Source organism: Bubalus kerabau, chromosome X (genome assembly GCF_029407905.1).
Source record: "Bubalus kerabau isolate K-KA32 ecotype Philippines breed swamp buffalo chromosome X, PCC_UOA_SB_1v2, whole genome shotgun sequence".
Lineage (NCBI taxonomy): Eukaryota > Metazoa > Chordata > Mammalia > Artiodactyla > Bovidae > Bubalus > Bubalus kerabau.
This window is the reverse complement of record NC_073647.1, coordinates 146,497,814-146,512,224: the sequence shown is the minus strand read 5'-3', so window position 1 is coordinate 146,512,224 and position 14,411 is coordinate 146,497,814. Positions and strand designations below refer to the sequence as shown.

Genomic DNA, 14,411 nt, shown 5'->3' with positions numbered 1-14,411 from the left:
GAATAAGATGATATTTGAGGTCAGTCTTCAAATAAGGAATGTGTCTGGCAACAGGGATGGGGAGGAAGGCAAGTAGAAGAAACAGAATGAGCAAAGGTATGAAAAAATTAGTAAGCAGGGCAGCGTCCAGAAACTAAAAATGGTATGATGTGGTTGGAAGGTAGGTCATGAATTCTTAAATTGTTTTGCATATGAATTAATTTTTAACCCAAGCAGCATTTAAGATTGAAAAAAAAAAAAGGCAGGACAAACAATAAATACACACTGTCTTTTTAACTTTTAATTTTGAAAAATTTTTTTGGCCCGACCTCCACCTCGTGTCTTGTGGGATCTTAGTTCCCCTACTAGGGGAACTAACTTTGACCCTGGCAGTGAAAGCATTGAGTCCTAACCACTGGACCACCAAGGAATTCCTGAAATAATTTTAGATTTACAGGAGAGTAGCACAGATACTCAGAGAAGGTGATGACACCCCACTCCAGTACTCTTGCCTGGAGAATCCCAGGGACGGGGGAGCCTGGTGGGCTGCCATCTATGGGGTCTCACAGAGTTGGACACGACTGAAGCGACTTAGCAGCAGCAGCAGCACAGATAGTACAGAGGGCTCCCATATACCTTTATCCAGCTTCCCCTAACATTAATTTCATATATAACCATGGTGCATTTATGAAAACTAAGAAATACACCTTGGTGACAGGCTTGTTACCAAAGTAATCTTGGAAATGCCAACTGAGGTACTTTTAAGAGAAATACAGAACTTACTTGGATTTCACCATTTTCTTTTGTTAACTACAATTATTTCACATTTGTTTGGTTAAAGAAATGGAGTTAAAATATTAATGAGGTCATTTTTATTTTAAATAATTTTTAATTGGAGTATAGTTGATTTACAATGTTTGTTAGTTTCTGCTATACAGCGAAGTGGATCAGTTATACATATATATCCACTCATTTTTAGATTCTTTTCACATATAGATCATTACAGAGCACTGAATAGAGTTCCCCATGCTATACAGTAGATTCTTACTAGTCATCTTTTATACTCATATATAGTAGTATGTATCTATCTGTCAATCTAATGGGTTCGTATTTTTCACCAGTAAAAGTGGCAAAGGTAAAAACGTTCAGTTCTCAAAGTTAGCAAGTTGGCAAAAAAAAACAACCTAATAAATTGGTATCAAACTTCATAGAGTTATTTGGCAATACCTGCTAAAATATTATCAGTGCGTGTACTTATTAAAAAAATCTTTTTTACTTAAATTTTTTCACTTTTTAGTGTTAGTCATTGAGTTGTGTCCGACTCTTTTCAACCCCATGGACTATAACCCGCCAGGCTTCTCTGTCTGTGAAATTCTCTGGGCAAGAATACTGGAGTGGGTAGCCATTCCCTTCTCCAGGGGATCTCTTTCCAACCCAGGGATTGAACCTGGGTCTCCTGCATTGTAGGCAGATTCTTTACCATCTGAACCACCATTAGAGTATAGTTAATTTACAATGTTGTGTTGTTTTCAGGAGTACAGCATAGTGATTCAGTTATACATATATATATATATATATATGTATATATATATATATTCTTTCTTTTTCAGATTCATTCTTTCAGATTCTGCAGTAGGTTAATACAGAATATTGAGTAGAGTTCCTTGTGATATACAGCAGGCCCTTGTTGGTTATCTCTTTTGCATGTATTAATAGTAGTGTGGATTTCACTGTTTTTCACATTTATGTTCTTTTTCAGTTCCAATTTCAAGATCCCATTTAGTTAGCACGACTTAGTTTCTTCCAAGCAGTCTTTCATGATCTTTCCACATTAAAAAAGTGCCAGCCAGGTATTTTGTAGAATGTTCCTCAATTTTGGTTTGTCTGATGTTTTCTGGTAATTCAAGTGTGGGAAGAATACATGCAACATGATTTGAACACCAAGGGTCACTGTTCATCTACATTAGTAAAATATAATGTGTCTGTTAACTGATACTTTTTAACTAATCATCCACATGCTCCTGTCCTGCCTGTATGGTAGCATGGTCATATGGTTCCAATACTGAGGGTATAGACTGTGGCTGAGGGGCTAAAGAAAGCCGCATCCTAACAGTGACAGCAGTAGCAACCAACGTATGTGATTGGCCCTTCAGCCATATGCTTTCTCTCTAATCTGGATTTTCCCACCCTTCTTCTCCATCACATCAGAGACCCTCTCATAGGGTACTGCTTTGTCTGCCTTTATTGCCTCCCTGGGCCATCAACAGCATTTCTTTGGGTGCTGTATTTGTTGGTGTGTGAGATTGGGAGAAATCCAAGATCAAAATGCTCTTTGTCATTCCCCTATCAGAGGGGGTTGGAAGAGCTGAGCTTTGAATAAATATTCATTTACATCAGCAGCATTCCTCTGTGCTTGTCCAGTGCTTACTTCTCTCTTGTTAACAGTGCTAGAATAAACACATAATTCTACCAAAATATTAGCAGTGTGTGCTGTTTTCTTTCACTTGCCAAGATTGTTTTATAATAAATACCATTAGAAAAAAATACCATTGGCCAACGTCCTCAGCAATTACATTAATATCTCCAAAGAGCAAAGTATGGATTTGCGAGGTGCTTTGCAGAGAAAAATGGAATACACCTTTATACTGCATTCCTTGAATATACTGATCTTGTTACGCTTCAGCTTGATTTTAACTTAAAATATTTCTCTTGGTTAACAAAAGTTGATGTCATTATTTTCTATGATACTGACTAATTAAGTATCTTTTACAAGGTAAATCTAACATAAGGTCTCTTTAAAACTTAGCAATACTAAAACAGATGTTTGTAATGTGCTTTCCTGGTATAAATTTGTAGATTAAATTGGATATTCATGTTTGTCAAATAAAATTTCACTCAAATGGAAGAAATGGGTTTTCTCATGATTTTGTCCACTTGTTAATATTATGTCTTAGTTTCAGCTCTCACTTCTGTCCTTTAGAGATGCAAATTATTGTTTCCCTCCTTGGTTGAATCCTAGTCCCATATTTCCTTTTGCCTATAGGATAGTTCTCCTTATAGGTTCCATCTCACTTCAAACTCTAAATGTTCAAATAATTAGTGATCTTTTCTCCCTGAAAAGGAACAGTAACTAAATGAATAAACATATCACAACCAGCTTTTTCTCTAAACTTTCCTGTTTTCTTCCATGATAACCATTTTTGTAGCCTTAGAACCTTGAAAATATTTTTGACTGTTCCTTCTCATTTATATTCTGTATTCATATGGCCCCATATAAGGGAAGACTTATCCCTCTTTCTACACAGTGGTCATATTTATCTTTTTCTCTCTGTCCATCCTGGCACTGACCCTCATGTGTCATGCTAGTCCTTCTAACTAGCTTCCTGAATGAGATTTTTCTCATTTCAATTCATACTTTCTTCTTCCTTAAGCACTAATATCATCATTTGATTTCCTGTTATATAGTCCCTGTTACAAGTAAGACAATATATCAAAAAATGTTTTTAAAAAGACAAAATATGTCATATAGACTCTTCCTATAGTTGTCACCCATTATCAATAGTTTGTACCTTTTGGTTGCTGAGGAGTAAATTTCATGGTATAGATATACCATAGTTTATCTGTTAACCTGGAAAATAGTATTTGGCTGGCTTCCATTTTGGGGTGATTATGACTAGAGCTGCTATAAACATCTGTGTAAAGATTTCTGTGTGAACAGGAGTTTTTATTTCTCCAGGATAAATTCCAGGATGGGAATTGCTGAATCATATGGTGAATATGTGTTTAACTTTATGAGAAACTGTCAAACTATCTATCAGGATGGTTGTACCATTTTGTATTCCTACCAGCAGTGTGTGAGAGTTCTAGATTTTCTGCATCCTTGTCAGCATTTGGTGGTGTTGGTGGATTCAATTTTTATCCATTCTAATATGGGTACATGTGGTATCTCACCATGGTTTTGATTTGCGTTTCTCTAAGCATGAACAATGTTTAACATTTTTTAATGTGTTTATTGGCCCTTCTTATATCCACTTCAGTGAAGTATCTGTTCAAGTCCTTTGCCTATTTTTAATATTTTTATAAGGTAAAATGCTCCCTAGGTTTCTCTAGGTAAGAGCATAATGAGAGCATCCATTTTCTCACACCAGTGGAAACAGAAACTTCTAGCTTTGGAAGGCTGCAGTGTCAGAAAGGTTGTTTCTGGTGAGAATGGCATCTGTCTGGTGATAGTGTGGCTGTTGAAAGGTTGAGATTTTGGAGGTAACATAAACTATAGCATCTGGAGTTGGAGGAGGATCAAATGCAGTTTAATTATTAGGTCAGCTCTATGCTGTTCCCAAAGAAAGGCAGTGCCAAAGAATGCTCAAACTACCGCACAATTGCACTCATCTCACACACTAGTAAATTAATGCTCAAAATTCTCCAAGCCAGGCTTCAGCAATATGTGAACCGTGAACTTCCTGATGTTCAAGCTGGTTTTAGAAAAGGCAGAGGAACCCGAGATCAAATTGCCAACATCCTCTGGATCATGGAAAAAGCAAGAGCGTTCCAGAAAAACATCTATTTCTGTTTTATTGACTATGCCAAAGCCTTTGACTGTGTGGATCACGATAAACTGTGGAAAATTCTGAAAGAAATGGGAATACCAGACCACCTGACCTGCCTCTTGAGAAACCTATATGCAGGTCAGGAAGCAACAGTTAGAACTGGACAGGGAACAACAGATTGGTTCCAAATAGGAAAAGGAGTTCGTCAAGGCTGCATATTGTCACCCTGTTTATTTAACTTATATGCAGAGTACATCATGAGAAACGCTGGACTGGAAGAAACACAAGCTGGAATCAAGATTGCTGGGAGAAATATCAATAACCTCAAATATGCAGATGACACCACCCTTATGGCAGAAAGTGAAGAGGAACTAAAAAGCCTCTTGATGAAAGTGAAAGTGGAGAGTGAAAAAGTTGGCTTAAAGCTCAACATTCAGAAAACGAAGATCATGGCATCCGGTCCCACCACTTCATGGGAAATAGATGGGGAAACAGTGCTCCAAAATCACTACAGATGGTGACTGCAGCCATGAAATTAAAAGATGCCTACTCCTTGGAAGGAAAGTTATGACCAACGTAGATAGCATATTGAAAAGCAGAGACATTACTTTGCCAACAAAGGTCCATCTAGTCAAGGCTATGGTTTTTCCTGTGGTCATGTATGGATGTGACAGTTGGACTGTGAAGAAGCCTGAGCGCTGAAGAATTGATGCTTTTGAACTGTGGTGTTGGAGAAGACTCTTGAGAGTCCCTTGGACTGCAAGGAGATCCAACCAGTCCATTCTGAAGGAGATCAGCCCTGGGATTTCTTTGGAAGGAATGCTGCTAAAGCTGAAACTCCAGTACTTTGGCCACCTCATGCGAAGAGTTGACTCATTGGAAAAGACTCTGATGCTGGGAGGGATTGGGGGCAGGAGGAGAAGGGGACGACAGAGGATGAGGTGGCTGGATGGCATCACTGACTCGATGGACGTGAGTCTGAGTGAACTCCGGGAGTTGGTGAGGGACAGGGAGGCCTGGCGTGCTGCGATTCATGGGGTCGCAAAGAGTCGGACACGACTGAGCGACTGATCTGATCTGATGCTGTTCTGAAAACCTTTTGGAAATTGTTCTGGAAAACTTGGTTCTGAGCCTCTCCATGATCCTCAGGTGCCCAATATCTTTTCAACTCCATTTCTGATGAGCTGGAGTCAGCTTCTCAGAACTTAGACAAAAATTATATACTGCACCAGTTATCTATGGTTAGAATAAACTGTTTAACAAACAACCACAAAACTTGGCTTTGTGTACCATGGAACAATTATTTTTGTACCTTCTGTAGGTTAATGGATTAGTTCTGTTAATGTGGGCAGAACTTGGTTGATCTCTGCTGTGCTGCTTATGCATATGTGGTTATGTAGCATATTGGCAAAAGAGACTTCATCTCTGGTCCACATTGTCTCTCATTCTCCAGCAGACTCTCATGGCAGAGACAGGGCTGTAAGACAGGGAGAAGATGCTCCAAAGTCTCTTGAGGCATAGCCTGCAAACTGTATACCATCACTTTTGCTGTCTACTATTGTTCGAGCCACTAGGCCAACCCAAAATCAAAGAATAGGGGCATAGACTCTGCCTATTAATGGAAATTTCTGCCACATTGCAAGGCCCAATTCAGTAATCAATGCACTCTATATATAAGTGACTTGGAATTTTGAAGTGAGTGTGTATAAAAAGATAATTCAGAAGGAAATACATCAAAATATTAAATTATAATCTCTCCAGATGAATTGAAATCTCCTTTTTGCATTTTTGTATTTTCACTCATCTCAAGCATGTATTACTTGTATAAGTTAAGCAATAATTATAAAAAAATTTTATAGAAGTATAGTTGCTATATAATGTGTTAGTTTCAGGTATACAGCAAAGTGATTCAGTTATACATATATGTGTATATATAGATATCTTCTTTTTCAGTTTCTTTTCTATTATAGGTTATTATAAGATATTGAATATAGTTCCCTGTGTTATACAGTATGTTCTTGTTTTTTAAAATGTATTTAAAGTGAAGTGAAAGTCACTCAGTCATGTCCAACTCTTTGCGATCCCATGGACTACACAGTCCATTGAATTCTCCAGGCCAGAATACTATAGTAGTAAAGGTCCGTATAGTCGAATCTATGGTTTTTCCAGTAGTTATATATGGATGTGAGAGTTGGACCATAAAGAAGGCTGAGTGCTGAAGAACTGATGCTTTCAAAATGTGGTGCTGGAGAAGACTCCTGGAGTCCCTTGGACTGCAAGGAGATCAAACCAGTTCATCCTAAAGGAAATCAACCCCGAATATTCATTAAAAGGACTGATGTTGAAACTGAAGCATCAGTACTTTCTTTGGCAACCTGATGTGAAGAGCTGACTCATTGGAAAAGACCCTAATGCTGGGAAAGATTGATGGCAGAAGGAGAAGAGAGTGACAGAGGATAAGATGATTGGATAGCATCACCGACTCAATGGACATGAGTTTGAGCAAACTCCGGGAGATAGTGAAGGACAGGGAAGCCTGGTGTGCTGCAGTCCATGGGGATGCAAAGAGTTGGACATGACTTAGCAACTGAAGAGCAACAGCAACCTGTTGTAAAAGTGTGTTGGGCTTCCCAGATGGCCCTAGTGGTAAAGAACCCACATGCCAATGTGGGAGAAATAAGAGATAAGTTCCTGGGCTGGAAAGATCCCCTGGAGGAGGGTGTGGCAACCCACTTCAGTATTCTTGCCTAGAGAATCCTCATGGACAGAGGAGCCTGGCAGGCTACAGTCCATAGGGTTGCAGAGAGTCAAGCATGACTGAAGCAACTTAGCACGCACAAGAGCATAAAAGACAGGGTGGTTACTTCTGTCTCTGATGAAGGTGCTAACATTTCTTCCCAAATAGCAAGAACTGTAAATCGTAGCCCTCTGGGGGGTAAACTTGTTTAGATTTTTTTTTTTTTTGGTATAAAATTTTAAATGCACCATTTTTACATGGGAACCTCTACTTTTAAACCAAATGTTAAGTGTTTTTGTACTTATTTTTCACAATAGCTGTCAAGAAGTAAGAATATAGAAGGAGAGACATTTTACTCTTAGCTCTTAAGCTTAGGAGACTGGAGTCACGTGAGAAGGAACTCTGTGCTGTGGACTGTTCTGTTTGACTATTGGATGGATGGCTGGATGATGGATCTGTGGTTGAGGTAATGGGTAAGAAAACTGATTTTCTTTCTCAGTGCTTTTGCAAAGTCTCAAATTGTTCTTCACAAAAAATGTAGGGAGGTTCTACAGGAGAACCCCTTTATTAAGGAGATTTCAGTTGTAGCCTTTAGTTTTTTTAAAAAAAGCTTTATTGAGATTTAATTCATACATGACACAATTCACTGATTTAAAATGTAGAATCCATTTGTTTCTCATATAGGCCCAGAATTGTGAAAACATCAATTTTAGAACATTTCATCACCCCAAGAAGAAATTCTGTATTCATTAAGCAATCACTCCCCATTCTTCCTTGTCCCCAGCCCCTGGAAACCACTAATCTGCTTTCTCTTTCTGTCTCTTTGGATTTGCCTATTCTGGGCATCTCATGTAAATACAATCATACAATATGTAGCATTTCATCTCTGGCTTCTTTAACTTAGCATAATTTTTTCAAGGTTCGTGTATCAGGACTTCGTTTCGTTTTGTTACTGAATAGTATTCCAACGTGCGAATATTCCAATGTGGGAGCACATGTGGTTTATCTGTTCATCAGTTGATGGACATTTGGGTTGTTCCTGCTTTTGGCTCTTATGGATAATGCTGCAATGGATTCTCTTTTACAAGTCTTTGTGTGTGGACATATATTATCAATTCTTTTGGGTGTATACCTAGGAGTGGCATTTTGGTGTACACTAAGGTTTAAAGAAATTCACTGCTTAGGCTCATCTGGAAAATATGACAATAGATAGTGCTGGAAAGGTAGTGTTTTTTTGCCTAACCAAGGTGTGATTCTAAGGCATGTTATACGTAAATATCTGAGGAGAGTTTCCAAAAAGCAGCTCTACTGATGCTTCTGAGAAACAAGACCAAAGTTGGAATAAGTGCTCGGCATCTTTAGGTGAGTATTTGAAGCAAATGTGCAAATTCTGCTGCTTGTTTCCAAGATATACCACATATATAAGAAATTAAATCTTATATTTAATATTGAATGTAAGGTATATTGCACATAGTTGTTATTACCATACATACATGATGAATTGGAAAAGATGAAATGGCTCCATGCCATGGACTGAAAATGCGTAAAAGAAAGGGCAACGTTATAAACTATCCATTCTGTCAAGAACTATGGGAAAGATATGGATGTTTGTTATTTTTTAAAATGGTATTTTTCTATTGGGAGAAGAGCATAATGAGAAAAAAAGATGAGAAAGCAAGTGATGTTGTCAAGCTTTTGCCAGAATGATATGATTGATAATTACCTGCAGCTGAGCAGAAACCACGTGGGCATGCTTAGAATTTGCTTAAGCAGTTTCTAGGCTTTCTCCCTGTGGGCTGTTGAAATTCTTCAGCCTAAGAACATTTATTTGAACAAGGAGAATATTGCCTTGTTCTGACTATAGAGTCTATTCAAGCATGCAGAATGCATGTTTTGCTGAAATGCTCCAAAGACAGGTTGTGGAAATATTTATAATGTACACATCAGTTTATTCATATAATTTAAATGCATGCTTTTGTAATTTTAATTTTTCTCTAAAGTTTTTCAGTGTCTATAAGACCAAATTTATTGCATCATCCATCACATGTGGTGTGACCTTCTTCAGGCTGAAAGTGCCCATTCAGCATATCACAACTAAAAGGTTCTCCTCCTTCTTAAATGCCAAGGCTTTAAGCTACTTACCATAATTGTCGGTGTGCCAAATCCCAGGCTTTGCGCCACTGTTGCTGAAGAATAAGATAAACGACTTTGGAAGAAGTTTTCTCCCAACTGGGCAATCTTCTCGGAACCATGAATGTCCCCTTCTTCCATGCAAGGGAATAGGTTGTACTATCCCCTCTCTCTGGGAGTATAGTTTCAGCAAGTCCTTGTCATTGCTGTTAATTCAGAGGTGCTGCCAACTTGAAGGGTATGGTGAATGTGAAACAAGGGGGCTCCCCCCCAATTCTTCTTTAGGCATAATATGATTGCTATGCCTTGATCCTTTATGAAACCAGATAGTTAGGTGACTGTTTATCCCAGGGACAAGTCTTTTCCCTATACCCTCTTCCATTTACCAGCCAAGAAAAGAATTGATCCCTCAGTCCATCCACCAGCAAGTATTTGTCAAATACCCATGCCTCTGTCATTGTTCAACGCCTTGTAATATAAAAAACAAAACAAAACAAAACAAAAAACAAAAAACCCTGCCTCAGCCTTCATACAGATTACCATTCTGGTTGGATAGGACACAGGAAAAGTTACAGAATAGCATAGAAATATTAAACTGGAGTAAAACTGTATTGGAATACCTGCTAATTCCATCTAAATTGAGAGGACGGAGAATTTGGAATGATTAGAAGTGATTAACAAAGACCTCATGGAAGGTGGGGGACCTTGAACTGGCTCTGGAAGAAAATAGACTGTCAATATATGAAGTGGAGACTCTTCCAGGCTTCTGAGGTTGGGGAAGAAATATGAGCAATGGCTCAGAGAGAGAAGCAGCCTGAACAACAGCTCCAAGGAAGAAGCAGTCCCTGCATGCATGAGATTATGATTGGAGTTTCAGTTACAGGATAAAGCAGCAAAGAAAGCTGGTTTATAAGCACCTGAGCAAACCATTTACTTTCTTGATGTTTCCTTGTTGGTCTCATCACATGTTTTCAATAGAAGATTCTTCAAAGGACAAGGACAGTTGTGGTCCTTTGAAAAACTGAAAAACTTTTTTTTCAGGGACAGCTGAAAAACTGTTTTTCACTGTTTGCATGTATAAATTCAATTTGAAAAATGCCATGAAGCAAACAAAAGCAGAGTTAGGATGAACACCCAGTTCCATGTACAAGTTTCCGTCTTCAATTCAATGAAAAGATTAGTCCTTTTAGGTTTTTGTTTGTTCAGATGGGAAGTAAAATATAGACATGGACCTAGAAGATAATGCAGATGACAGGTTTGTTTTCTTGAGTGATGGATGTGGTATCAACAGCTCGCCTGATGAGAGAGCAGTGAGGATGAATTAGAATGCATGCTCGGTTTTCCAGGGCATTGCTTTTGTCTCCTTTACATTTTATTGTATTTTAAAATTATGGGATCAGAAGCTTATCAAAAACACTGTTGTAAGAGAACACATTGAATACAATTAACAACAGCATTCGGTCCTCTGTTAACATCAGCAGTCATCCAAACGTGTATTTTTTCCTAGCATAAAATCATAGCTGTAGGGCTGATCTTTTGCTTATTAAAAATCACTTAAAGTCTTAATATAAATTGGCTTAAACCTAAAAGGAAGCTTAAACAATCATAATTAAAGTTCACATCTACTTTTAAAACTCAGTGGGATTTGGGAGTTGGTGCTGTAGCAGGTTGGTGATGATCTGTCAGTATTTCCCTCCTCCCTTTTCTCTCTTGTTCTTACTCTTACTACACACACTCTCTAAAATATATGACAAAAGTAAAATCCTGTGAAAATTTATTTTGAAGCCACAGTATCATACAGGTGTCTAATTCAGATGGAATATCTTTAAAATAATTTACAGTATTTTTGTAATCTGTACCAATGTCCCTTTTTAATTTCAGTCTTATGATTCTGCCCCCTTCCACTCCTGCTGCCTTGGCAGTCTTTTCCCCTTTCACATTTCTTAGATTCTGGGTTTTCATTCCTGATTTTTGGCATTCAGAAATCCCTTCAGGTGAGACTTTCAATTCATGCTTTCTAAAACCTCTAATTTTCAGGTTAGCTAAATTATAAACTTTCCCATTTACAAGTGTGGCGTTCCTCTGCAGCCTAACATTTGTCTAAAGATAGAATTCATTATCCATTAGATCGTATTCATTCTAATATACCAAATTAGTGCTTTAACCTTTGTTCTTACTAGCTAATAACATTTTCAATTTAAAAATGTAAGTCTTTTAGTCTGGGGCTACATAGATTTTTCTTTCATCTGTTGAAAATGATTATTTTCTTCCTTTGGGTTGGGAATTAAAACTTGAATTTAATATTAGGAGAGTAGTAATTTGGCCCTATTTTCTCTGTCTGCCAACTGACTCCTTGTTCATCGGACAGATACCAGGAAGAGCTATTGTTACAACTGAAAACAAGTGGAGATTTTAATGAAGGGTATAGAGTGAATTTTAGATGACAATTTTCACTAAAAATATCTAAACAGTTCAGTGTGGTTGTGCAGACAATTCATTTAAATGTCTGAAATTCGGTTATTTGCACACAGAACCCGAACATTATTTCAACTTTCAGTTTTGAATGTATGCCAACTTGGCAGCAACTTTTGAAGATTTAGTTCTGGCAAATTTACCTCAGACCACTGATTTTGCATTGCTTCTGTCAGTATTTTTCAGTGTTACGCTTGCTCTTTTTTTACTTTATCATTTTCTTCAGTCCAACTGTAAACATTATTCAGAATTTATTTTATGTTGGAGTAGATAGTATTAGATACCAATTGCCTAATAAAGGCTCTCTTCCCCACTTTTTGTTTCTTCTCATGGTATTGTTTATATTTTGCCTTCAATAGTTGTCCCACCACTGTTTGAAAACCTTGCACTAATTGTTGTCCCTATCTGCCCAGTCCTCTGATTTGCTTCCTTATGGGAATTCAGAATAAGTTTTGTCCTGACTTCATTGAAAACTGTCATTCTTGTAGCTCTGGCCATATTGTTTTGTCAGGAACGACAACCTTCTTTGTATTATGAACATTATTTCTCATTTTTCTTTCTCTGTAAGGAGGGATTAACCACTATTTATTATCTGAATGTTGATGGAACTACTCAAAAACTAACTTCAGAGAGTCTTAAAAGAATCATTTTAACTTAAGCCACCCAACCACTAATAATTAGGAAAATTAAAAATGCCAATAAAAACATTATCAAAATTTTCATTTATTATAGCTAATACTTCAGAGGAAGGAGTAAAAACAATTACAGAAAAGTTTAATTAGGTTTGGGAAGAACTTGGGGGACAGAAACATATTTAAACTTAGTGAAGTGACTTTTTGAGTCTTTCACAGAGAGACATTTGAATGAAAACTCTGTTTATTATCAAAAGTTAGTTTTTCTTTTTCCTTTATTGGTGTAACAGGGTTTTCTCTCAAATAGGAGCGGAAATAATTAGCCTAGTGATTTTTGCTTCCACACATTATTAGGGGAATAATCCTGATGGAGTGAAAGGGAAAGCAAAATTTAGAATAATTTTTTTTTAAGGTTGGAATTGTTAGGAGTTTATTTTGTGGTCCCAGAAGAGTCTTGGATGGTGGCAGGATTTTGTATCAAACATTATCATTGTTCCCTTTTGTTATATTTTAATGAAATTGCCTGCCCTAAACATCAACTTGACTGTTTCAACTCTTATGTTTGAGATGTGCTGCTGGCATAATCAGACCACAATAAAACCCATGATGTACTGAGTAATGAATGCTATGCAATAAGGACTTTTTAAAAGTGACTTTTCTTCTTCAGAAAAATCTCTATCTTGCTAACTGTTGATTGCATATTGATTAATCAATTATTTTTCCCTCTTGCATCAAATTTTTCTGCTTAAATTTACAGCTTATAAGTGTGTTAATAAGGCACAGCCTTGAAGCAATATTTTAATTATAAAGTAGTTCAGTTTTGGTATTATAGAGCCTTTCATACAGATATTTTTATCAAATTGATCATAGCATAAAATTTTCTATAACATAGAAACTGGAAAATTCCAGTTTATAACTGACTGAAGTTATTGTTAAATTTGGCCTGACCAAAATTTGGATTTCGTATTCCATGGTTACCAGTGAACTCTCTGTAACAAGCTGTGATTTTCTTGTGATGGCAAGAATGCTGAGTGAGTGTGATTTTTTTTCTGGTGTCAGCCATTCACATGATTTAGGGCTTCCAATTTTACATTATGTACAGAAATGATGATGCTCAACTGGGGTTTGATTTGCTGAGCATGGAGATACCAGCCCCTTCCCCAAATCTCAGTTGATTTCAGACCAGCAAGTCTTTTAATTCTGTGAGCCTTAGACTTAGTTCTAAGGATAAACCTGGGGGAAAAATGCCTTATCTCAATCCCTGTCCTGCAGAATCCTGGAAAATTTCCATAATCTTCTTCCTTAAGCCATTGGGGATCTTTGTTCACTACAAACTCTAGATGTGCCTGTTACCATGAAGCTTTAGGAATTTTTCTGATATCTCTTCTAGTATCCTGATAACTGTAAAGAAGGGGAAAAAAGGGGGGAAAAGACTATGCAAAAAAAGAAGACTCTCATTTACAGTCCATTCCTCTAGTTGGCTCTCTTTCTGCATTGACAGTAAAAAGTTAAAACAAATTGCCATTTTATGTTGAATTCACATTGAATAATAAATGAACAAATAATCTGAATGAACAAATGATCTCTTGCTGGTGCTAGTCAAAATTACTATCTGTTGAGCTGATTGACCAATTTAGTGAACGTGAATGCCTACTACTTAGAGTATTTTTGCTTAGGGTGTTCATATAATTTATGGTAAAAATTAGGACACTTTGATGTGCAATGTTGTACAACTATCACCACTATTTTCAAAACTCTTCATCATCCCCAGTGGAAACTCTGAACTCATTAAACACTCATTTCCCCTCCCCTACCAGTCCCTGGTAAAAACAGAGGTATTTTTCCTGTCTTTATGAATTTGTCTATTCTATATTCATATAAATGGAATCATGTGATATTTGTCCTTTTGTGTCT

At 37.2% G+C, this 14,411-nt stretch overlaps 1 protein-coding gene across 2 annotated transcripts in view; it reads left to right on the top strand.

Annotated features, from left to right (window-relative positions):
- The window catches only part of ARHGAP6 (Rho GTPase activating protein 6), a 542,861-nt gene that overhangs the window by 24,055 nt on the left and 504,395 nt on the right, over positions 1 to 14,411 (top strand). The window lies entirely within an intron of this gene.